General features: G+C 52.7%; 1 pseudogene; it reads left to right on the forward strand.

The window, feature by feature from the left end:
* Positions 1–20,656: 20,656 nt before the first annotated feature.
* On the forward strand, positions 20,657–22,031 carry LOC148508037 (uncharacterized; annotated as a pseudogene).
* Positions 22,032–25,065: the final 3,034 nt, after the last annotated feature.

The raw sequence follows: 25,065 nt of genomic DNA on the forward strand, positions 1-25,065 counted from the left end.
AATTTCCCATGCTATCCTGGAGCCTGGACAGGGATGCCTCACGCGCTGAATCTCCCATGCTCTCCTGGAGCCCTGGCCAGGCACGCCTCGCTCGCAGAATTTCCCATGCTATCCTGGAGCCCGTGCAGGGATGCCTCGTTTGCAGAATCTTCCATGCTCTCCTGGAGCCCTGGCCAGGATGCCTCACCCCCACAAATCTCTTCCTTACTCTCTCTCCTATTCTCCACCTGTGAATCTGCCCGAGGAATTCCCCCGGACATCACGGCATCGCTGCTGCGCTCCACCTTTTGCGGGGGCACCAGCGGATTTTACCCGGCCTCCTAGAACTGGTTCCCGGCATCAGGCCCATTTTCAAAACCTCATCAGGACTTCCGGAGGGTGCAGTTCTCCTGTCTGGCCGGAATGCCTCAATCGCAGAATCTCCCATGCTCTCCTGGAACCCTGGCCAGGCTGCATTGCTCGCAGAATCTCCCATGCTCTCCTGGAGCTCGGGCAGGGCCAACTCCCTTGCAGAATCTCCCATGCTCTCCTGGAGCCAGGCAGGGATGCCTCACTTGCAGAATCTCCAATGCTTTACTGGAGCCCTGGCCAGGCTGCATTGCTCACAGAATCTCCCATGCTCTCCTGGAGCCCTTTCCAGGCTGCATTGCTCGCAGCTCTCCTGGAGCCCTGGCCAGGCTGCATTGCCCACAGAATCTCCCATTCTCTCCTGGAGCCCTGGCCAGGCTGCGTTGTTCGCAGAATCTCCCATGCTCTCCTGGAGCTCGGGCAGGGACTCCTCACTCACAGAATCCCCCATGCTCTCCTGGAGCCCTGGCCAGGCTGCATTGCTGACAGAATCTCCCATGCACTCCTGGAGTTCAAACAGGAATGCCTCACTCACAGAATCTCCCATGCTCTCCTGGAGCCCTGGCCAGGCTGTGTTTCTCGCAGAATATCCCATACTCTCCTGGAGCTCAGGCAGGGACGCTTCACTCACAGAATCTCCCATGCTCTCCTGGAGCCCAGGCAGGGACGCCTCACTCGCAGAATCTCCCCTGGTCTCCTGGAGCCCGGGCAGGGACGCATCACTTGCAGAATCTCCCCTGGTCTCCTGGAGCCCTGGCCAGGCTGTGTTTCTCGCAGAATATCCCATACTCTCCTGGAGCTCGGGCAGGGATGCTTCACTCACAGAATCTCCCATGCTCTCCTGGAGCCCAGGCAGGGACGCCTCACTCACAGAATCTCCCATGCTCTCCTGGGACCCTGGCCAGGCTGCGTTGCTTGGGTAGGGATGCCTCACTTGCAGAATCTCCCATACTCTCTTGGAGCCCTGGCCAGGCTGCATTGCTGAAAGAATCTCCCATGCTCTCCTGGAGACTGGGCAGGGATGCCTCGATCACAGAATCTCCCATGCTCTCCTAGAGGCTGGGCAGGGACGCCTCGCTCGTCGAATCTCCCATGCTCTCCTGGGACCCTGGCCAGGCTGTGTTGCTTGGGTAGGGATGCCTCGCTAGCAGAATCTCCCATACTCTCCTGGAGACCGGACAGGGACACCTTGCTCACTGAATCTCCCATGCTCTCCTGGAGGCCGGGTAGGGATGCCTCACTCGCAGAATCTCCCATGCTCTCCTGGAGACTGGGCAGGGACGCCTCACTCGCAGAATCTACCATGCTCTCCTGGAGCCCGGGCAGGGATGCCTCGCTCACAGAATCTCCCATGCTCTCCTGGAGACCTGGCCAGGTTGCGTTGCTCACAGAATCTCCCATGCTCTCTTGGAGCCCGGGCAGGGACACTCACTTGCAGAATCTCCCATGCTCTCCTGGAGCCTGCCCAGGCAGGGACGCCTCACTCACAGAATCTCCCGTGCTCTCCTGAAACCCTGGCCAGGCTGCGTTGCTTGGGTAGGGACGCCTCGCTCGCAGAATCTCCCATACTTTCTTGGAGCCCTGGCCAGGCTGCATTGCTGAAAGAATCTCCCATGCTCTCCTGGAGCCCGGGCAGGGACGACTCGCTCGCAGAATCTCCCATGCTCTCCTGGAGATTGGGCAGGGACGCCTCGCTCGTAGAATCTCCCATGCTCTCCTGGAGGCCGGGCAGGGACGCCTCGCTCGCAGAATCTCCCATGCTCTCCTGGAACCCTGGCCAGGCTGCGTTGCTCGGGTAGGGACGCCTCACTCGCAGAATCTCCCATACTCTCTTGGAGCCCTGGCCATGCTGCATTGCTGAAAGAATCTCCCATGCTCTCCTGAAGCCCGGGTAGGGACGCCTCGCTCACAGAATCTCTCATGCTCTCCTGGAGCCCGGGCAGGGACACCTCGCTCGCAGAATCTCCCATACTCTCCTGGAGACCGGGCAGGGACACCTCGCTCGCAGAATCTCCCATGCTCTCCTGGAGCCCTGGCCAGGTTGTGTTGCTCGCAGAATCTCCCATGCTCTCCTGGAGCTCAAACAGGGTCGCATCGCTCATAGAACCTCCCATGCTCTCCTGGAGCCCTGGCCAGGCTGCGTTGTTCGCAGAGTCTACCATGCTCTTCTGAAGCCTTTGCATGGACACCTCGCTCACAGAATTTCCCATGCTCACCTGCAGCCCTGGCCAGGCTGCATTGCTTGCAGAATTTCCCAAGCTCTCCTGGCGCTTGGGCAGGGATGCCTCGCTCGCAGAATCTCCCATGCTCTCCTGGAGCCCTGGCCAGGCACGCCTTGCTCGGAGGATCTCCCATGCTTTCCTGGAGCCCTGGTTCGGGTAGGGACGCCTCACTTGCAGAATCTCCCATGCTCTCCTGGAGCTTGGGCAGGGACGCCACACTCGAAGAATCTCCCATGCTCTCCTGGACCCTGGACAGGGATGCCTCGCTCGCAGAATCTCCCATGCTCTCCTGGAGCCTGGACAGGGATGCCTCGCTCGCAGAATCTCCCATGCTCTCCTGGAGCCTGGACAGGGATGCCTCACGCGCAGAATCTCCCATGCTCTCCTGGAGCCCTGGCCAGGCACGCCTCGCTCGCAGAATTTCCCATGCTATCCTGGAGCCTGGACAGGGATGCCTCACGCGCAGAATCTCCCATGCTCTCCTGGAGCCCTGGCCAGGCACGCCTCGCTCGCAGAATTTCCCATGCTATCCTGGAGCCCGTGCAGAGATGCCTCGTTTGCAGAATCTTCCATGCTCTCCTGGAGCCCTGGCCAGGATGCCTCACCCCCACAAATCTCTTCCTTACTCTCTCTCCTATTCTCCACCTGTGAATCTGCCCGAGGAATTCCCCCAGACATCACGGCATCGCTGCTGCGCTCCACCTTTTGCGGGGGCACCAGCGGATTTTACCCGGCCTCCTAGAACTGGTTCCCGGCATCAGGCCCATTTTCAAAACCTCATCAGGACTTCCGGAGGGTGCAGTTCTCCTGTCTGGCCGGAATGCCTCAATCGCAGAATCTCCCATGCTCTCCTGGAACCCTGGCCAGGCTGCATTGCTCGCAGAATCTCCCATGCTCTCCTGGAGCTCGGGCAGGGCCAACTCCCTTGCAGAATCTCCCATGCTCTCCTGGAGCCAGGCAGGGATGCCTCACTTGCAGAATCTCCAATGCTTTACTGGAGCCCTGGCCAGGCTGCATTGCTCACAGAATCTCCCATGCTCTCCTGGAGCCCTTTCCAGGCTGCATTGCTCGCAGCTCTCCTGGAGCCCTGGTCAGGCTGCGTTGCTCACAGAATCTCCCATGCTCTCCTGGAGCCCTGGCCAGGCTGCATTGCTCACAGAATCTCCCATTCTCTCCTGGAGCCCTGGCCAGGCTGCGTTGTTCGCAGAATCTCCCATGCTCTCCTGGAGCTCGGGCAGGGACTCCTCACTCACAGAATCCCCCATGCTCTCCTGGAGCCCTGGCCAGGCTGCATTGCTGACAGAATCTCCCCTGGTCTCCTGGAGTTCAAACAGGAATGCCTCACTCACAGAATCTCCCATGCTCTCCTGGAGCCCTGGCCAGGCTGTGTTTCTCGCAGAATATCCCATACTCTCCTGGAGCTCGGGCAGGGACGCTTCACTCACAGAATCTCCCATGCTCTCCTGGAGCCCAGGCAGGGACGCCTCACTCGCAGAATCTCCCCTGGTCTCCTGGAGCCCGGGCAGGGACGCATCACTTGCAGAATCTCCCCTGGTCTCCTGGAGCCCTGGCCAGGCTGTGTTTCTCGCAGAATATCCCATACTCTCCTGGAGCTTGGGCAGGGATGCTTCACTCACAGAATCTCCCATGCTCTCCTGGAGCCCAGGCAGGGACGCCTCACTCACAGAATCTCCCATGCTCTCCTGGGACCCTGGCCAGGCTGCGTTGCTTGGGTAGGGATGCCTCACTTGCAGAATCTCCCATACTCTCTTGGAGCCCTGGCCAGGCTGCATTGCTGAAAGAATCTCCCATGCTCTCCTGGAGACTGGGCAGGGATGCCTCGATCACAGAATCTCCCATGCTCTCCTAGAGGCTGGGCAGGGACGCCTCGCTTGTCGAATCTCCCATGCTCTCCTGGGACCCTGGCCAGGCTGTGTTGCTTGGGTAGGGATGCCTCGCTAGCAGAATCTCCCATACTCTCCTGGAGACCGGACAGGGACACCTCGCTCACTGAATCTCCCATGCTCTCCTGGAGGCCGGGCAGGGATGCCTCACTCGCAGAATCTCCCATGCTCTCCTAGAGACTGGGCAGGGACGCCTCACTCGCAGAATCTACCATGCTCTCCTGGAGCCCGGGCAGGGATGCCTCGCTCACAGAATCTCCCATGCTCTCCTGGAGACCTGGCCAGGTTGCGTTGCTCACAGAATCTCCCATGCTCTCTTGGAGCCCGGGCAGGGACACTCACTTGCAGAATCTCCCATGCTCTCCTGGAGCCTGCCCGGGCAGGGACGCCTCACTCACAGAATCTCCCGTGCTCTCCTGGAACCCTGGCCAGGCTGCGTTGCTTGGGTAGGGACGCCTCGCTCGCAGAATCTCCCATACTTTCTTGGAGCCCTGGCCAGGCTGCATTGCTGAAAGAATCTCCCATGCTCTCCTGGAGCCCGGGCAGGGACGGCTCGCTCGCAGAATCTCCCATGCTGCTCTCCTGGAGGCCGGGCAGGGACGCCTCGCTCGCAGAATCTCCCATGCTCTCCTGGAACCCTGGCCAGGCTGCGTTGCTCCGGTTGGGACGCCTCACTCGCAGAATCTCCTATACTCTCTTGGAGCCCTGGCCATGCTGCATTGCTGAAAGAATCTCCCATGCTCTCCTGAAGCCCGGGTAGGGACGCCTCGCTCACAGAATCTCTCATGCTCTCCTGGAGCCCGGGCAGGGACACCTCACTCGCAGAATCTCCCATACTCTCCTGGAGACCGGGCAGGGACACCTCGCTCGCAGAATCTCCCATACTCTCCTGGAGACCGGGCAGGGACACCTCGCTCGCAGAATCTCCCATGCTCTCCTGGAGCCCGGGCAGGGACACCTCACTCGCAGAATCTCCCATACTCTCCTGGAGACCGGGCAGGGACACCTCGCTCGCAGAATCTCCCATGCTCTCCTGGAGCCCTGGCCAGGTTGTGTTGCTCGCAGAATCTCCCATGCTCTCTTGGAGCCCGGGCAGGGACGCTCGCTCACAGAATCTCCCATGCTCTCCTGGAGCCCGGGCAGGGATGCCTCCATCACAGAATCTCCCATACTCTCCTGGAGACCGGGCAGGGACACCTCGCTCGCAGAATCTCCCATGCTCTCCTGGAGACCGGGCAGGGATGCCTCGCTCGCAGAATCTCCCATGCTCTCCTGGAACCCTGGCCAGGCTGCGTTGCTTGGGTAGGGATGCCTCGCTTGCAAGAATCTCCCATACTCGCTTGGAGCCCTGGCCATGCTGCATTGCTGAATCTCCCATGCTCTCCTGGAGCTCTGTGGCTGGGACACCTCGCTCACAGAATCTCCCATTCTCTCCTGGAGCCCGGGCAGGGACGCCTCGCTCGCAGAATCTCCAATGCTCTCCTGGAGCTCAAACAGGGATGCTTCGCTCGCAGAATCTCCCATGCTCTCCTGAAGACCGGGCAGGAACGCCTCACTTGCATAATCTCCCATACTCTCCTGGAGCCCTGGCCAGTCTGCATTGTTCACAGAATTTCCCATGCTCTCCTGGAGCTCAGGCAGGGATGCCTCACTCGCAGAATCTACCATGCTATCCTGGAGCCCTGGCCAAGCTGCGCTGCTCGCAGAACCTCCCATACTCTCCTGGAGCCCTGGGCAGGCTGCGTTGCTCTCAGAATCTCCCATGCTCTCCTGGAGCCTGGCCGGGATGCCTTGCTCGCAGAATATCCCATGCTCTCCTGGATCCCTGGCCGGGACGCTTCGCTCACAGAATCTCCTATGCTCTCCTGGAGGCCTGGCCGGGACGCATTACCCCCACGGATCTCTTCCTGGCTGTCTCTCTCTTTGTGAATCCGCCCGAGGAATTCCCCCGGACGTCACGGCATCGCTGCTGCGCGCCACCTTTTGCAGGTCACCGCCGGATTTTACCCGGCCACCTGAAACTGGGTCCCGGCATTGGGCCCATTTTAAAAACCTCATCGGGACTTCCGGAGGTTGCATTTTCCCTGTCTGCCACCGGGTGGCTCTCCTGGAGCACTAGCCAGAATGCCTCACTCTCCTGGAGCCCCGTTGGTCTCACCGCAGTCACAGTCTCTCCCTCGTGCTCCTGGTAAAGGGAGGGACAAGGTTTACCCCGTTCAGCCCAACTGGGAACCACGACTGCTCTCACCATGGTCACCCTCTGGTAGGGGGTGTATCTTCCTATTGGCCTAGATGGCCCCCGCCATGACTGCTGTCATTAGTAAATGATCTCTGGTCTCATTGTCTCCTCTTATCAGTGTCCCACAGTCAGCAGCAAATTATTCCATCTGCTCCGCTCTTACCAGTATCCTCCATTGACGGTTAATGTGTATCAGGCTTCTTATATGTCCCTTTATATCAGAAACATTTAAAATTAGAGAGACGACATTTTTTTTTTCCTAATATATCTCTGCCCCCACAATACCCACCATATACCAATCACCACTCACTGATTCCCATATGCCAATCATGCAGGAGAAGAGTGCCACATCAATCACAAAGCTCTGTTCGCAAGGTAATTTGCATATATGCAAATTATTTTGTCCACAATGCATCTTGTTTGTTATTGATGCCGTCTTTCCCTGTGTTGTTGACATATAGAAATTAATAAACAGTTAATTGCATGTAGTATGTGTTCTAACTGAAAAAAATATACAAAATATACAAATATATATCTCCCTATTTCTACAGGCGTGTAAATTGAACTACCCCCAGTGTAAGTATAGTAAATTTATTTTTCCTCACGTTGAGAGTTTAGCCATGATCCTTGTAGGTTGTGGATACTGTCATGTTGGGGGAATAGGGACCATATGGACATGGACAGTCTTTATTCTTATGTGGGTTTTAGGAAAGGGCCATTGTGGGCTGTCATCTTAGTGAATTATAAGGTGGAGTTGTTAAAAAGCATAACGCAGTATACACAACCCTATTTAAATATATGTAAATTAATTTACCCATAATGCATTTTGTTTGTTTTTGACACAATGTTTTCAATATTTTCCTGTGTTTTTTTTGCATAAATATATTAATAAATAGTGGGTACAATAGAGTAAGTTTATAAAAGATATATGTATATATATATATTAAAAGGGGAAATAGAAAAAATATTCTCCCTATTTCTACATGTGTGTGAATTAAACTACCCCCAGTGTGTGTTAGTTTTTTTTTTTCAGTAAAATCAGTCATTGGAGGGGGATGCCAGTCCCTTGGTTTGCAGGGGTGCTCGGACTACTAGATACACCCCTGCTCTCTGGTTCCCTGATCAGGCCAGCTCCCACAGTATCTCCCTCATGCTCCTGGTAAAGTGAGGGAGAAGGTTCGCCCTGTTCAGCCCACCCAGGAACCATGCCTGCAAAGGGGCTCTCACCCCGGTCACCCTCTGGTTCCCTGATTGGGCCAGCTCAGTCGCAGTATCTCCCTTGTGCTCCTGGTTCCCTCTCCAGGCCACCTCACTCACAGAATCTCCCATGCTCTCCTGGATCCCTGGCCGGGCTGCCCCATTTGCAGAATCTCCCATGCTCTCCTGGAGCCCTGGCCAGGATGCCTCCCTCGCAGAATCTCCCATGCTCTCCTGGAGCCCTGGCCGGGACGCCTCCCTCGCTGAATCTCTCATGCTCTCCTGGAGCCCGGGCAGGGATGCCTTGCTCACAGAATCTCCCATACTCTCCTGGAGCCTTGGCTGGGACGCCTCGCCCCACGGATCTATTCCTGGCTCTCTCTCTTTCACATATTCGCCAACTGTGAATCCGCCCGAGGAATTCCCCTGGACGTCACGGCATCGCTGCTGTGCGCCACCTTTTGCGGGTCACCGGCGGATTTTACCCAGCCTCCTGGAACTTGGTCCTGTCATTAGGTCCATTTTCAAAACCTCGTCGGGACTTCCAGAGGTTGCATTTCCCCTGTCTGCCACCGGTTGGCTCTCCTGGAGCTCTGGCTGGAATGCCTCGCTCGCAGAATCTCCCATGCTCTACAGGAGCCACCGTCGTGACGCCTCGCTAGCAGAATCTCCCAAGCTCTCAAGGACCCCAGGCAGGGACACCTCACTCGCAGAATCTCCAATGCTCTCCTGGAGCCCAGGCAGGGACTCCGCTCTCGCAGAATCTCCCATGCTCTCCTGGAGCCCTGGCCAGTCTGCATTGCTCGCAGCATCTTCCATGCTTTCCTGGAGCCCTGGCTGGGATGCCTCGCTCACAGAATCTCCCATGCTATCCTGGAGCCCTGGCCAGTCTGCATTGCTCGCAGCATCTCCCATGCTCTCCTGGAGCCCGGGCAGGGATGCCCCACTCGCAGAATCTCCTATGCTCTCCTGGAACCCTGGCCTAGTTGCATCGCTCGAAGAATATCCCATGCTTTCCTGGAGCCCTGGCCAGGAAGCCTCGCTCGCAGAATCTCCCATGCTCTCCTGGAGCCCTGGCCGGGACACCTCACTCACAGAATCTCCCATGCTCTCCTGGAGCCCTGGCCGGGATGCCTTGCTCGCAGAATCTTACATGCTCTCCTGGAGCCCTGGCCGGGACGCCTCGCTCACAAAATCTCCAATACTCTCCTGGAGCCCTGGCCAGGCTGCGTTGCTCGCAGAATCTCCCATGCTCTTCTTGAGCCTGGGCAGGGATGACTCGCTCGTAGAATCTCCCATGCTCTCCTGGAGCCCGGGCAGGGATGCCTGGCTCACAGAATCTCCCATGCTCTCCTGTAGCTCGGGCAGGGATGCCTCACTCGCAGAATCTCCCATGCTCTCCTGGATCCCTGGCCGGCACCCCTCGACCCCACATATCTCTTCCTGGCTCTCTCTCTCTCACCTTTTCACCACCTGTGAATCCACCCGAGGAATTCCCCCGAACGTCACCATTTCACTTCTGCGATCCACCTTTTGCGGGGCCCTGGCGGATTTTACCCGGCCTCCTGGAACTGGGTCCCGGCATCGGGCCCTTTTTCAAAACCTCATCGGGTCTTCCGGAGGTTGCAGTTCTCCTGTCTGCCACCGGGTGGCAGTGCACCACAGGGGAGGGCTAAGGGAAGGGTCGTCCCCATTCAGCCTGGCTGTGAGACCAACGGGGCTCCCGTACTGGTGGAGGGGGCTCTCACCCCGGTTACCCTCAGGTTCCCTGATCACCCTAGCTCAGTCACAGTATCTCCCTCACACTCCTGGTAAAGGGAGGAAGAAGGCTCGCCCTGTTCAGACCAACCGAGAACCACGCCTGCAAAGGGGCTCTCACCTCGGTCACCCTCTGGTTCCCTGATTGGGCCAGCTCAGTCACATTATCTCCCTCGCGCTCCTGGTAAAGGGAGGGAGAAGGTTCACCCTGTTCAGCCCACCCAGGAACCACGCCTGCAAAGGGGCTCTTACCCCGGTCACCCTCTGGTTCCCTGATCAGGCCAGCTCAGTCACACTATCTCCATCGCGCTCCTGGTAAAGGGAGGGAGAAGGTTCACCCTGTTCAGCCCACCCGGGAACCACGCCCGCGAAGGGTCTCTCAACCGGGTCACCCTCTGGTTCCCTGATCAGGCCAGCTCAGTCACAGTATCTCCCTCGCGCTCCTGGTAAAGATAGAGAGAAGGTTTACCCTGTTCAGCCCACCCGGGAATCACGCCTGCGAAGGGGCTCTCACCCCTGTCACCCTCTGGTTCCCTGATCGGGCCAGCTTTGTCACAATATCTCAATCGTGCTCCTGGTAAAGAGGGGATAAGGTTCGCCCTGTTCAGCCCTCCTGGGAACCATGCCTGCAACGGGGCTCTCACCCTGGTCACCCTCTGGTTCCCTGATCAGGCCAGCGCAGTCACAGTATCTCCCTTGTGCTCCTAGTAAAGGGAGGGATAAGGTTCGCCCTGCTCAGCCCACCCGGTAACCACGCCTGCGAAGGGGATCTCACCCCGGTCACCCTCTGGTTCCATGATCGGGCCAGCTCAGTCACAGTAACTCCCTCATTCTCCTGGTAAAGGGAGGGAGAAGATTCACCCTGTTCAGCCCACCCGGGAACCACGCCTGCGAAGGGGCTCTCACCCCGGTCACCCTTTGGTTCCCTGATTGGGCCAGCTCAGTCACAGTATCTCCCTCGCGCTCCTGGTAAAGGGAGGGAGAAGGTTCACCCTGTTCAGCCCACCCAGGAACCATGCCTGCAAAGGGGCTCTCACCCCGGTCACCCTCTGGTTCCCTGATCGGGCCAGCTCTGTCACACTATCTCCATCGTGCTCCTGGTAAAGGGAGGGCGAAGGTTCACCCTGTTCAGCCCATCCGGGAACCATGCCTGCGAAGGATCTCTCAACCGGTCACCCTCTGGTTCCCTGATCAGGCTAGCTCAGTCACAGTATCTCCCTCCCGCTCCTGGAAAAGATAGAGAGAAGGTTTACCCTGTTCAGCCCACCCGGGAATCACGCCTGCGAAGGGGATCTCACCCTGGTCACCCTCTGGTTCGATGATCGGGCCAGCTCAGTCACAGTATCTCCCTCGCACTCCTGGTAAAGGGAGGGAGAAGGTTCACCCTGTTCAGCCCACCCAGGAACCACGCCTGCAAAGAGGCTCTCACCCCGGTTACCCTCTGGTTCCCTGATCAGTCCAGCTCTGTCACAATATCTCCCTCGTGCTCCTGGTAAAGGGAGGGAGAAGGTTTGCCCTGTTCAGCTCACCTGGGAACCACGCCTGCAAAGGGGCTCTCAACCTGATCACCCTCTGGTTCCCTGATCGGTCCAGCTCTGTCACAATATCTCCCTCGTGCTCCTGGTAAAGGGAGGGAGAAGGTTTGCCCTGTTCAGGCCACCCGGGTACCACGCCTGCGATGGGGCTTTCACCACAGTCACCCTCTGGTTCCCTGATTGGGCAACTCAGTCACAGTATCTCCCTTGCACTCCTGGTAAAGGCAGGGAGAAGTTTTGCCCTGTTCAGCCAACCCGGGAACCAAGCCTGCAAAGGGGCTCTAACCCTGGTCACCCCCTGGTTCCCTGATCGGGCCATCTCAGTCACAGTATTTCCCTTGCACTCCTGATAAAGGGAGGGAGAAGGTTCACCCTGTTCAGCCCACCCGGGAACCACACCTGCGATGGGGCATTCACCCCGGTCACCCTCTGGTTCCATGATCGGTCCAGCTTTGTCACAGTATCTCCCTCGCGCTCCTGGTAAAGGGAGGGAGAAGGTTCATCCTGTTCAGCCCACCCGGGAACCACACCTGCAAAGGGGCTCTCACCCCATTCACCCTCTGGTTCCCTGATCGGGCCAGCTCAGTCACAGTATTTCCCTCGTACTCCTGGTAAAGAGAGGAAGAAGGTTCACCCTGTCCAGCCCACTTGGGAACCACGCATGCGATGGGGCTCTCACCCCGGTCATTCTCTGGTTCCCTGATCGGGCCAGCAAAGTCACAGTTTCCCGCTATTGGTAAAGGGAGGGAGAAGGTTTACCCTGTTTAGGCCACCCGGGAACCACGCCGCCGATGGGGCTTTCACTCCAGTCACCCTCTCATTCCCTGATCAGGCCAGCTCAGTCACCGTATCTCCCTCGCGTTCCTGGTAAAGGGAGGGAGAAGGTCAGCCCTGTTCAGCCAACCAGGGAATCATGCCTGCCAAAGGGCTCTCACCCCAATCACCCTCTGGTTCCCTGATCGGGCCAGCAAAGTCACAGTATCTCCCTTCGCGCTACTGGTAAAGGGAGGGAGAAGGTTTGCCCTCTTCAGCCCACCCGGGAACCACGCCTGCAAAGGGGCTCTCACCTGGGTCACCCTCTGGTTCCCTGATCGGGCCAGCTCAGTCACAGTATCTCCCTCGTGCTCCTGGTAAAGAGAGGGAGAAGGTCAGCCCTGTTCAGCCAACCAGGGAATCATGCCTGCCAAAGGGCTCTCACCCCAATCACCCTCTGGTTCCCTGATCGGGCCAGCAAAGTCACAGTATCTCCCTTCACGCTACTGGTAAAGGGAGGGAGAAGGTTTGCCCTCTTCAGCCCACCCGGGAACCACACCTGCGAAGGGGCTCTCACCTCGGTCACCCTCTGGTTCCCTGATCAGGCCAGCTCAGTCACAGTATCTCTCTCGCATTCCTGGTAAAGGGAGGGAGAAGGTTTACCTTGTTCAGCCCACCCAGGAACCACACCTGCGAAGGGGCTCTCACCCCGGTCACTCTCTGGTTCCCTGATCGGGCCAGCTCAGTCACAGTATCTCCCTCACGCTCCTGGTAAAGGGAGGGAGAAGGTTCGCCCTGTTCAGCCCACCCAGTAACCACGCCTGCGATGGGGCTTTCACCCCGGTCACCCTCTGGTTCCCTGATCGGGCCAGCTTTGTCACAGTATCTCCCTCGCGCTCCTGGTAAAGGGAGGGAGAATGTTAGCCCTGTTCAGCCCACCCGGGAACCACGCCTGCCAAGGGGCACTCACCCCGGTCACCCTCTGGTTCCCTAATTGGGCCAGCTCAGTCACAGTATTTCCCACATGCTCCTGGTAAAGGGAGGGAGAAAGTTCGCTCTCTTCAGCCCACCTGGGAACCATGCCTGTGAAGGGTCTCTCACCCCGGTCACCGTCTGGTTCCCTGATCAGGCCAGCTCAGTCACAGTAGCTCCCTCGCACTCCTGGTAAAGGGAGGGAGAAGGTTCACCCTGTTCAGCCCACCCGGGAACCATGCCTGCAAAGGGTTTCTCACCCTGGACACCCTCTGGTTCCCTGATCGAGCCAGTTCAGTCACAGTACCTCCCTCATGCTCCTGGTAAAGAGAGGGAGAAGGTTCGCCCTGTTCAGCACAACCGGGAACCATGCCTGCGAAAGGGCTCTCAATTCGGTCACCCTCTGGTTCCCTGATTGGGCCAGCTCAGTCACAGTATCTCCCTCGCTCTCCTGGTAAAGTGAGGGAGAAGGTTCGCCCTGTTCAGCCCACCCGGGAACCACACCTGCGATAGGGCTTTCACCCCGGTCACCCTCTGGTTATCTGATCGGCCCAGCTCAGCTACAGTATATCCCTTCCGCTCCTGGTAAAGGGAGGGAGAAGGTTCATCTGGTTCAGCCCACCCTGGAACCACGCCTGCGATGGGGCTCTCACCCCTGTCACTCTCTGGTTCTCTGATCGGGCCAGCTCAATCACAGTATCTCCCTTGTGCACCTGGTAAAGGGAGGGAGAAGGTTCGCCCTGTTCAGCCCACCCGGGAACCATGCCTGCGATGGGGCTTTCACCCCGGTCACCCTCTGGTTCCCTGATCGGGCCAGCTCAGTGACAGTATCTCGCTAGCGCTCCTGGTAAAGGGAGGGGAGAAGGTTTGCACTGTTCAGCCCACCCAGGAACCACGCCTGCGAAGGGGCTCTCACCCCGGTCACCCTCTGATTCCCTGATTGGGCCATCTCAGTCACAGTATCTCCCTCGCGCTCTTGGTAAAGGGAGGGAGATGGTTCGCCCTGTTCAGCCTAACCGGGAACTACGCCTGCGAAGGGTCCCTCACCCCTTTCACCCTCTGGTTCCCTGATCGGGACAGCTCAGTCACAGTATCTCCCTCATGCTCCTGGTAAAGGGAGGGAGAAGGTTCACCCTGTTCAGCCCACTTGGGAACCACACCTGCGAAGGGTCTCTCACCCCTCCCACCCTCCGGTTCCGTGATCGGGCCAGCTCAGTCACATTATCTCCCTCATGCTCCTGGTAAAGGGAGTGAGAAGGTTCACCCTCTTCAGCCCACCCTTGAACCACGCCTGCGAAGAGGCTCTCACCCCTGTCATCCTCTGGTTCCCTGATCAGGCCAGCTCAGTCACAGTATCTCCCTCATGCTCCTGGTAAAGGGAGTGAGAAGGTTCGCCCTGTTCAGCCCACCCGGTAACCACGCCTACGATGGGGCTTTCACCCCAGTCACCCTCTGGTTCCCTGATCGGGCTAGCTCAGTCACAGTATCTCCCTCGTGCTCCTGGCAAAGGGAGGGAGAAGGTTCGCCCTGTTCAGCCCACCTGGTAACCACGCCTGCTGTTACAGTGTGTATATTAAAATCAATAATAATAATTCCTTATACAGCTAAAAACAAAATATATATATGAAATGTGATAATTTTCCCAGAGCTTAGAAGTTTACACAGAACTGGTTATTCCAGCATATCAATAGAGGTAACAGAAACCAGCTCACAATACAAGCTAATTAGCATTTGTTAAGGTGTTCAACTCCACAGCATACCCCCAACAAGAGGCTTTTTCCTCTTGAAGCCTCACACAGGAAAGCTTAGAACAATAGTCCAGTTGACCAATCGGATATTCCCTTTCTGACCACACCTCACAGGTGAGAGAGACACAGGATAGCATTCACACAAACACTTGGAGAAACACACATGCTTGTAAGGACACAACAGAGACACAAGGACAGCAGACTTTCCCCCCAGAAGGCCAGAATGCAACTTCATTCCCCAGGGCAGGTCTGGCAATATCTACGCAAAATGGCTAAGTAAACTGTACAGTGGTTAGCCTATATGATATCTATAACTAGTTTGATTTAATCTGTTTATAGCTTGTATAGATAGTTTGTAGTGATTTGGGTTCAGTTTTATACATATAGCTGGCTGTGATATAGGTGTACTTTTTCCCCCTTCCTTCCCATGTGCTTGGATAGTGGCATAGTCTGAGTGGGATGGGTTTGGTGTGTGTTGTATTCTTGTGGTCTGACTGTATCATTGTGTGGTTGGGATTGGGATGGAAATTGGGTGGAGTATTGCAGTCTGTGGATGTGTGGTTGTTTGATATCAGCTGATGATGAGGGAACCCGTGACTCGGTGGTGGTCAATTGCATTGTGCTGGGTTTGTGGGTGGTGTACACTGTTTGGTAGTTTGTGCTTTGTGGGACATTATGTAGTGGAATCAGGTTGGGTTCGGCTGGTGGTTGTGGTTCCATGGGAGTTGCGGATTGCTGGCCATGTTGTGATAGTATTGTGAAGTTATATATTATCATAGTTTGGGCATTTAAAGATGACTACTACCTCCATGTGGTGTGAACAAAGGAAATTCCATGTGCTCTCCCCCTTCCCCCATTGACCCATGTCTCTAATGGAAATTGAAGTTGGTCCATGTGGTTGGTGGATGCTTTATAGTATTATGATAGAATTGTGTACTAAGAGTTGTATACCGGTATTTTAACTATTACAGAGGAATCAGCTTATATGTATTATACAACGTTATAGTATCTGAAAAGCTTGCATAGTATAGTGGATGTAATCATAGGCTAGTATCAGTGTTATATCAGGAAAGTTGAAAATATTAGACACTAGTATACAATATAATGTACTGTTTTGGTCAAAAGATATCACACAGTTGTAGTGGGTGAGAGTATTGGTATTCCAGAACATGGCATTATGAGAGTCTTCAATGTGAGTTTTCAAAATGGAGTTTGTGTTCAGAGACCATGCGGTTTGAATAGGACAAAGGGTCCCAACAACCCCCACTCACACACTCGGCAATCATTTCCTATATCTCTCTCTTTCTCTCTCTCTCTTTGTATCGTCTATATTGTATTTTAGCAAGCATTGGTTTTATGAAGATTTGATATATAAAAACGTTTTACTTATAACACTTGGTGTGCCTCGTTATCTTTATAAAAGGAAATTATCCAAATGATTTAAAAGGTATATAATTCTGGTTAACACTTTGCGAAGTTCATATATTTATGTTGCGTATAACCTGATAGTTATTATATGAAAAATAGAATAATTTGCTTCAGATATATTGGGATTAAACGAGCTGGCAATGGCCTGTGTGCACAAAAAGAAAGAGGAAAAAACCCACCCATTATCACCTGCGATGGGGCTTTCACCCCGGTCACCCTCTGGTTCCCTGATCGGCCAGCTTTGTCACAGTATCTCCCTCATGCTCCTGGTAAAGGGAGGGAGAAGGTTAGCCCTGTTCAGCCCACCCGGGAACCACGCCTGCCAAGGGGCACTCACCCCGGTCACCCTCAGGTTCCCTGATCGGGCCAACTCAGTCACAGTATCTCCCTCGCGCTCCTGGTAAAGGGAGGGAGAAGGTTAGCCCTGTTCAGCCCACCCGGGAACCACGCCTGCCAAGGGGTACTCACCCCAGTCATCCTCTGGTTCCCTGATCAGGCCATCTCAGTCACAGTATCTCCCTCGCGCTCTTGGTAAAGGGAGGGAGATGGTTCGCCCTGTTCAGCCTAACCGGGAACTACGCCTGCGAAGGGTCCCTCACCCCTTTCACCCTCTGGTTCCCTGATCGGGACAGCTCAGTCACAGTATCTCCCTCATGCTCCTGGTAAAGGGAGGGAGAAGGTTCACCCTGTTCAGCCCACTTGGGAACCACACCTGCAAAGGGTCTCTCACCCCTTCCACCCTCCGGTTCCGTGATCGGGCCAGCTCAGTCACAGTATCTCCCTCACGCTCCTGGTAAAGGGAGTGAGAAGGTTCGCCCTCTTCAGCCCACCCTTGAACCACGCCTGCGAAGAGGCTCTCACCCCTGTCATCCTCTGGTTCCCTGATCAGGCCAGCTCAGTCACAGTATCTCCCTCATGCTCCTGGTAAAGGGAGTGAGAAGGTTCGCCCTGTTCAGCCCACCCGGTAACCACGCCTACGATAGGGCTTTCACCCCAGTCACCCTCTGGTTCCCTGATCGGGCCAGCTCAGTCACAGTATCTCCCTCGTGCTCCTGGCAAAGGGAGGGAGAAGGTTCGCCCTGTTCAGCCCACCCGGTAACCACGCCTGCTGTTACAGTGTGTATATTAAAATCAATAATAATAATTCCTTATACAGCTAAAAACAAAATATATATATGAAATGTGATAATTTTCCCAGAGCTTAGAAGTTTACACAGAACTGGTTATTCCAGCATATCAATAGAGGTAACAGAAACCAGCTCACAATACAAGCTAATTAGCATTTGTTAAGGTGTTCAACTCCACAGCATACCCCCAACAAGAGGCTTTTTCCTCTTGAAGCCTCACACAGGAAAGCTTAGAACAATAGTCCAGTTGACCAATCGGATATTCCCTTTCTGACCACACCTCACAGGTGAGAGACACAGGATAGCATTCACACAAACACTTGGAGAAACACACATGCTTGTAAGGACACAACAGAGACACAAGGACAGCAGACTTTCCCCCCAGAAGGCCAGAATGCAACTTCATTCCCCAGGGCAGGTCTGGCAATATCTACGCAAAATGGCTAAGTAAACTGTACAGTGGTTAGCCTATATGATATCTATAACTAGTTTGATTTAATCTGTTTATAGCTTGTATAGATAGTTTGTAGTGATTTGGGTTCAGTTTTATACATATAGCTGGCTGTGATATAGGTGTACTTTTTCCCCCTTCCTTCCCATGTGCTTGGATAGTGGCATAGTCTGAGTGGGATGGGTTTGGTGTGTGTTGTATTCTTGTGGTCTGACTGTATCATTGTGTGGTTGGGATTGGGATGGAAATTGGGTGGAGTATTGCAGTCTGTGGATGTGTGGTTGTTTGATATCAGCTGATGATGAGGGAACCCGTGACTCGGTGGTGGTCAATTGCATTGTGCTGGGTTTGTGGGTGGTGTACACTGTTTGGTAGTTTGTGCTTTGTGGGACATTATGTAGTGGAATCAGGTTGGGTTCGGCTGGTGGTTGTGGTTCCATGGGAGTTGCGGATTGCTGGCCATGTTGTGATAGTATTGTGAAGTTATATATTATCATAGTTTGGGCATTTAAAGATGACTACTACCTCCATGTGGTGTGAACAAAGGAAATTCCATGTGCTCTCCCCCTTCCCCCATTGACCCATGTCTCTAATGGAAATTGAAGTTGGTCCATGTGGTTGGTGGATGCTTTATAGTATTATGATAGAATTGTGTACTAAGAGTTGTATACCGGTATTTTAACTATTACAGAGGAATCAGCTTATATGTATTATACAACGTTATAGTATCTGAAAAGCTTGCATAGTATAGTGGATGTAATCATAGGCTAGTATCAGTGTTATATCAGGAAAGTTGAAAATATTAGACACTAGTATACAATATAATGTACTGTTTTGGTCAAAAGATATCACACAGTTGTAGTGGGTGAGAGTATTGGTATTCCAGAACATGGCATTATGAGAGTCTTCAATGTGAGTTTTCAAAATGGAGTTTGTGTTCAGAGACCATGCGGTTTGAATAGGACAAAGGGTCCCAACAACCCCCACTCACACACTCGGCAATCATTTCCTATATCTCTCTCTCTCTCTCTCTTTGTATCATCTATATTGTATTTTAACAAGCATTGGTTTTATGAAGATTTGATATATAAAAACGTTTTACTTATAACACTTGGTGTGCCTCGTTATCTTTATAAAAGGAAATTATCCAAATGATTTAAAAGGTATATAATTCTGGTTAACACTTTGTGAAGTTCATATATTTATGTTGCGTATAACCTGATAGTTATTATATGAAAAATAGAATAATTTTCTTCAGATATATTGGGATTAAACGAGATATATTGGGATTAAACGAGCTGGCAATGGCCTGTGTGCACAAAAAGAAAGAGGAAAAAACCCACCCATTATCACCTGCGATGGGGCTTTCACCCCGGTCACCCTCTGGTTCCCTGATCGGCCAGCTTTGTCACAGTATCTCCCTCGTGCTCCTGGTAAAGGGAGGGAGAAGGTTAGCCCTGTTCAGCCCACCCGGGAACCACGCCTGCCAAGGGGCACTCACCCCGGTCACCCTCAGGTTCCCTGATCGGGCCAACTCAGTCACAGTATCTCCCTCGCGCTCCTGGTAAAGGGAGGGAGAAGGTTAGCCCTGTTCAGCCCACCCGGGAACCACGCCTGCCAAGGGGTACTCACCCCAGTCATCCTCTGGTTCCCTGATTGGGCCAGCTCAGTCACAGTATCTCCCTCACACTCCTGGTAAAGGGAGGGAGAAGGTTCGCCCTCTTCAGCCCACCCGGGAACCACGCCTGCGAAAGGTTTCTCACCCCGGACACTCTCTTGTTCCCTGATCGGGCCAGCTCAGTCACAGTATCTCCCTCGCACTCCTGGTAAAGGAAGGGAGAAGGTTCGCCCTGTTCAACCCACCTGGGAACCACGCCTGCGAAGTGGCTCTCACCCCGGTCACCCTGTGATTCCCTGATCGGGCCAGCTCAGTCAGAGTATCTCCCTCGCACTCCTGGTTCCCTCTCCGGGCCACCTTGCTCACAGAGTCCCCATGGGTCTCATGGAGCCCGGCCTGGGCCCCCTCGGGTGGGAGAAGACCCACCCGGCATTCTCTCTTGCTCGCTCCTAACAATCCGGCAGAGGAATTCCCCCAGACATCACGGCATCGTTGCTGTGCGCCACCTTCAGAGACTTCTCACTCTCTTCCCCGAGGCCTTGGAAGCTCCGGCCGGATGCGGGCACCCTGATCCGGCCTCATTGGGGCCTCCGCAGAGGGGAGTATTTTTTTAAATAGCCACCCATGAAATGAAAACATGGGGAGAGTGTAAGGTGGGGACATGCCCCCCAGGCGCCTCCTCCCCCCTGGTGGACACGTGGTGCCATTGCACACCAAAAATTTTTTTTGGGAAAAAAAAAAGCCGCCCATGAAATTAAAACATAGGGAGAGTGTAACGTGGAGAAACGCCCCCCCAGGTGTGCCCTCCCGCCCCTGGTGGACACGTGGCACCATTGCACCCCAAACTTTTTTGGGGGGAAAAAAATAGCCGCCCATGAAATTAAAACATGGGTAGAGTGTAAGGTGCAAAAACACCCCCCCCAGGCGGACACGTGGCACCATTGCACCCCAAAATTTTTGTTTGGGGAAAAAAATAGCCGCCCATAAAATTAAAACATGGGGAGAGTGTAAGGTGCAGAAACGCCCCCCGGTGGGAGGAATCAGTCTCATGTGATGGAGAAAATATTACACACACTGACATGTATACACCCACAGGTCATACACAGTATACATCTACGCATACTAAGGAGGAATCAGTCTCATGTGATGGAGGAAACCTCACACACACTGATATGTATACACCCACATATCATACACAGTATACATCTACTCATAATGAGGAGGAATCAGTCTCATGTGATGGAGGAGACCTCACACATACTGACATGTATACACCCACAGATCATACACAGTATACATCTACTCATTAAGGAGGAATCAGTCTCATGTGATGGAGGAGACCTCACACACACTGACATGTATACATCCACAGATCATACACAGTATACATCTACTCATACTAAGGAGGAATCAGTCTCATGTGATGGAGGAGACCTCACACACACTGACATTTATACACCCATAGATCATACACAGTATACATCTACTCATACTAAGGTGGAATCAGTCTCATGTGATGGAGGAGACCTCACAAACACTGACATGTATACACCCACAGATCATACACAGTATACATCTACTCATTGTAAGGAGGAATCAGTCTCGTATGATGGAGGAACCCTCACAGATAGTGATAGTTTTACACATTCTTATCACACGTTTACATCAGGTCATACTGATGGTGAAATTAATCAGAACAACTCCTTAATAACAGGTAACATTAAATTGGATGAACCTGTAGAAGTTATCCACCAAACTTCCCCCACCATAGGTAATATATGTAGTGTCTATAGTAGTCCAGAATGCATAGTTGGTATATTGTATCCTCCTCAACATTAAGTTATGAAGAGAAAGATGGAAAATGTTGTTGGCCCAACTCATCCTGGACACACGAGTGGTCACAACATACAGAGACCACATGTTGGGCTTGAACAAAAGGAACCTTTTGGTGATATCTCAAATCTTACTAAATATTGGAGAGAGAACTCTAGGAAGAAAACACTGCAGTGCTCTGAGTGTGGGGAATATATTTTGAAGAACGCCCTACTCGTCGCCCACCAGAAAACTCATGCCTTTCAATGTTCTGAGTGTGGGAAATACTTTCGGACCAATTCCCGATTGGTGGTTCATCAGAGATATCACACAGGTGAGAAGCCGTAACAATGTTCCCAATGCGGGAAGTGCTTTTTTAAGGAAAGGGTGCTGGTGAAACATCAAGCGCGTCACTTGGAAGTAAAAACATTTGGTTGTTCCGAAATGTGGTGAACAGTTTACTGAGGAGTGGAGGCTAGTAAGCCATCGGAGAACTCACGCGGGAGCGAAGACATTTCAGTGCTCCGAATGCGGGAAACGGTTTACTGAGAGGAGGTGATTAGGCAGACATAAGATAACTCACACCGACATTAAGCACACATGCCCTGAATATGGGAGACATTTTAGAAGAAAATACACACTTCAGAGGACCCACACCGGTGAGCGACCATTTCAGTGTCCTGACTGCGGAGACCAGTTTACCGACAAAAGGAGGTTACTGAGATAACAACGAATTCACGTGAGTCATAATTGTACATGTCCGGTATGTGCGAAAGACTTTATAGTGAAGTTGTCACTTGCTAAACATCTGAGAAGCCACTCCAGAGAAAAGACCTATGCCTGCTCCAGATGTGGGAAATGTTACCGTTATAAGTCATCGCTTGTCAAACACGAGAGTGTCCATAAGGGAGCGAAGTAGTTGCTGAGTTTTAAACGTTAGAAACCATTTGGGGACTTGTCTAGCGTTAACAGTAAATCACACTAAAGGGCCTGATTCATAGAAGCAGTGCTGATAATCACGTAAGTTGGTGATTTCTTGCGGCAACACATGCGTCTAAAGCTCTAAAACAGTGCAAGGTGCATCATACAGCGTCGGGGAACGGTTGAGCCACATCAACTCTGGAATGTGTTCCTGGGCGGTGACTTGGAAGTGGCTATGCAGACGCACAAAGAACTTCTGATTCATGGGTGTGTAATGGGAGTGTTGCAAGTGTGCCGCAGGACTGGTTTTTTGGTTTCAGAGATGGTTGGAATTGCAGAGCCGAACACAAGCGGCTCTGCGATTACATCCATCTAAAATGCTAATGCAGTAGGAGGTGTCTGTAAGCAACAGACACCCTTGCTGCGTCTGAGATCTCAGAGCTACGACCGAGGTCGCAGCCTGGAATCACTGCTTTGGCCAGGCCACGGTGGCTGAAGCTTACCGCAGCCTGGTTGGTTCTTGGTCACTTGGGAAGCCAGGAAATCAGTGTCCACCTATGCAGACAGTGGTCTTGTCTCTCCCAGAAAATGGAAGTGACATGCCCGTTTCTAGGAGCGGTGACCAGCCATGCCCCCCAAACACAGCAGGATGTCTATCAGCTTGCGGCTTTGGAAGGTCTGCGGGCGAGATCGCAGGACCCATTCTGCATATGGGAAGATTGGGTCCTGCGCAGACCACTCACCATTGGAGATGTACGCTAACCATCGGGTTATCGTAATTCTCTGAATCAGGCCTTCATTCGCTTATTCACTCCCTTAGGAGGCCATAATGACAGCGATTCTGCACCTAGCTTGGAGCTGGTGGAAGTCCCATTGGTGCTACCAATGGTTGCAACTGCAGCTGTCACAGTGGGCGTCCCAGTCTTTCCGCACTCAGTGCACGGCTGTACACCAGATAAAGGACTGATACCAGTATTAACACGCGCAACTAGAGCAGAAGACACTAATGCAGTTGCAGCAGCCTCCGACTCACAATGAGGCCCAAAAACTGCAAATTTGCACATGGATAACTGAATTTGTTTTGCATGCAGGGGAAAGAGTGGCCGATTTTGCATGTAGCCCACATACACTGGGCAGCTTCATTTCTACATTGAGATTAAGAGATCAGCTAGAACACACCCTAATCCCAGCTTTAAGGGGTATATTTACTAAAGTGAGAGTTTTTAGAAATGGAGATGTTGCCCATAGCAACCAATCAGATTCTAGCTATTATCTTCTAGAAGGTGCAAGTTAAATGTTAAGTAGAATCTGATTGGTTGCTATGGGCAACATCTCCACTTCTAAAAAGATACTCTCACTTTAGTAAATTTACCCCTAAATGTGTCCACACTCTCGCCCCCGCTATATAGAGCATCATGTTTTGTTCAAGGCCCCAAATTACACCACCCTGCTGGATGTTCTCCTAACACTAAATGTGGCCCTTGGTGTCTTTTAATGATTTTTTTTTTAATTTTTCAAATAAAAAAAAATATACTTTTCTACAAAAAAACTAAATCCTGTATCCTGCTTGTCCATGATTAGATGTGCTTGTTTGCCTTTCCTTTGCTGATCAATTTTACTTCGTTCTTTATGACCTGGTGAGAAAATTTGGGGTTTAACCCAAACAGCGTAATGAGACAAGAATGCGATCCATAGAGCTACTAAAACATAAAGCAACGGTTACATTTCTTGTATGATTCTCCTTCAAAGAGTTGTTTTTGAATCTAAACGCCCCATTCTAAAATAGTGGCATGGTCATGTGACACAATACCGTGGCAGCCTCATGCTACAAAGCCGCATACAGTAGATTGATGGAGCATCTATAGGTGTAGTTAACAAGTAACCACGGTTGCACAGTTTTAGTGTTTACTAGGACACACCAGTCTATATTACACACCCAAATACTGTATAAGTGGTATGTGTTTAAACACCCGAATTAATATCCAGATATTTCTATATATTATTTAGCCATATAACCAATCCCTGGGGTATCGCTATAACTGGGTACACTCCTCAGCTGGTTGGTGCTTGAGACAAGGCAGGTACACTCAGTTACTGTACCCACCCAGTATGGTCTGCCAGAGAATGGTTATGCCGGTTATTGCCAAGCCTTTCTTTACAGCCTTTGGTCCTCAGCAGTCCAGCATCAGCTGTAGCCCCCAACCAGTCCTATTTGCTAGTCTCTCATTGCCAATAAGCATTGCTTCTTATGTTCCCTTCTCTTACCACAGTGTGGGGGAAGAGTGAGCATTACTGAGTCTTAGGGATGGCTATGGGCCACTACTGTGCCTCATCTCCTAGACCCCTCCTGTATATGGCTCCATAGGATATGTATATGAGACACAAACAATAGGCACCCCCCTACTGTTCCTCAATGGAGATGGATCCTTGCTGATAGGGATCAGTGATGGTTTTCCCCCTGGCCTAACCCCTTAGTCATTATAACATGACCAGCGCTTGCAGCCACCTGGAGCAGGTACTTAGTGTAGGAATGGAGCAGGTACTTAGTGTAGGAATGGTCTGCGTTTGTCACCGTGAACAACAGCTTCTCTTACCCACAGTCCCTCGGGAGGCTCTGCCTCATTCATGTCCTGTGTTATTTAAGCTCTTTATTTTCAACACACACAAAATAACTGCAGGTCAGCGTGATGGAGATTTACAGAGTCCACTTTGTTCCCAACATATTTAAATACAATAATCAAATTTAAATTAAAAACCGTTAGTAACATACACTTACTATGTATAATTAGATGCTGCTTGTGCTTGGAAGGGAAGAAGATGGATGGAGGGTGATGGAGACATTTCACCAATTAGCCCATAGGCTTCTATTAGGGAACGCCATCTATTGATGGCGTTGCCTATCGGGTCCAAGCTTGGTGCATATGGAAAATGCTGTCAACACCCTGAAAACTGCATTTTTAGCTTTGATGCATCTCGCCCACAGTATTTACACTGCATAATCCTTGTTTTGTTTTGCTGCCAGCTCTATCAGC

The sequence above is a fragment of the Taudactylus pleione genome, unplaced genomic scaffold (genome assembly GCF_031769625.1).
Source record: "Taudactylus pleione unplaced genomic scaffold, aTauple2 ptg000377l, whole genome shotgun sequence".
Classification (NCBI taxonomy): Eukaryota; Metazoa; Chordata; class Amphibia; order Anura; family Myobatrachidae; genus Taudactylus; species Taudactylus pleione.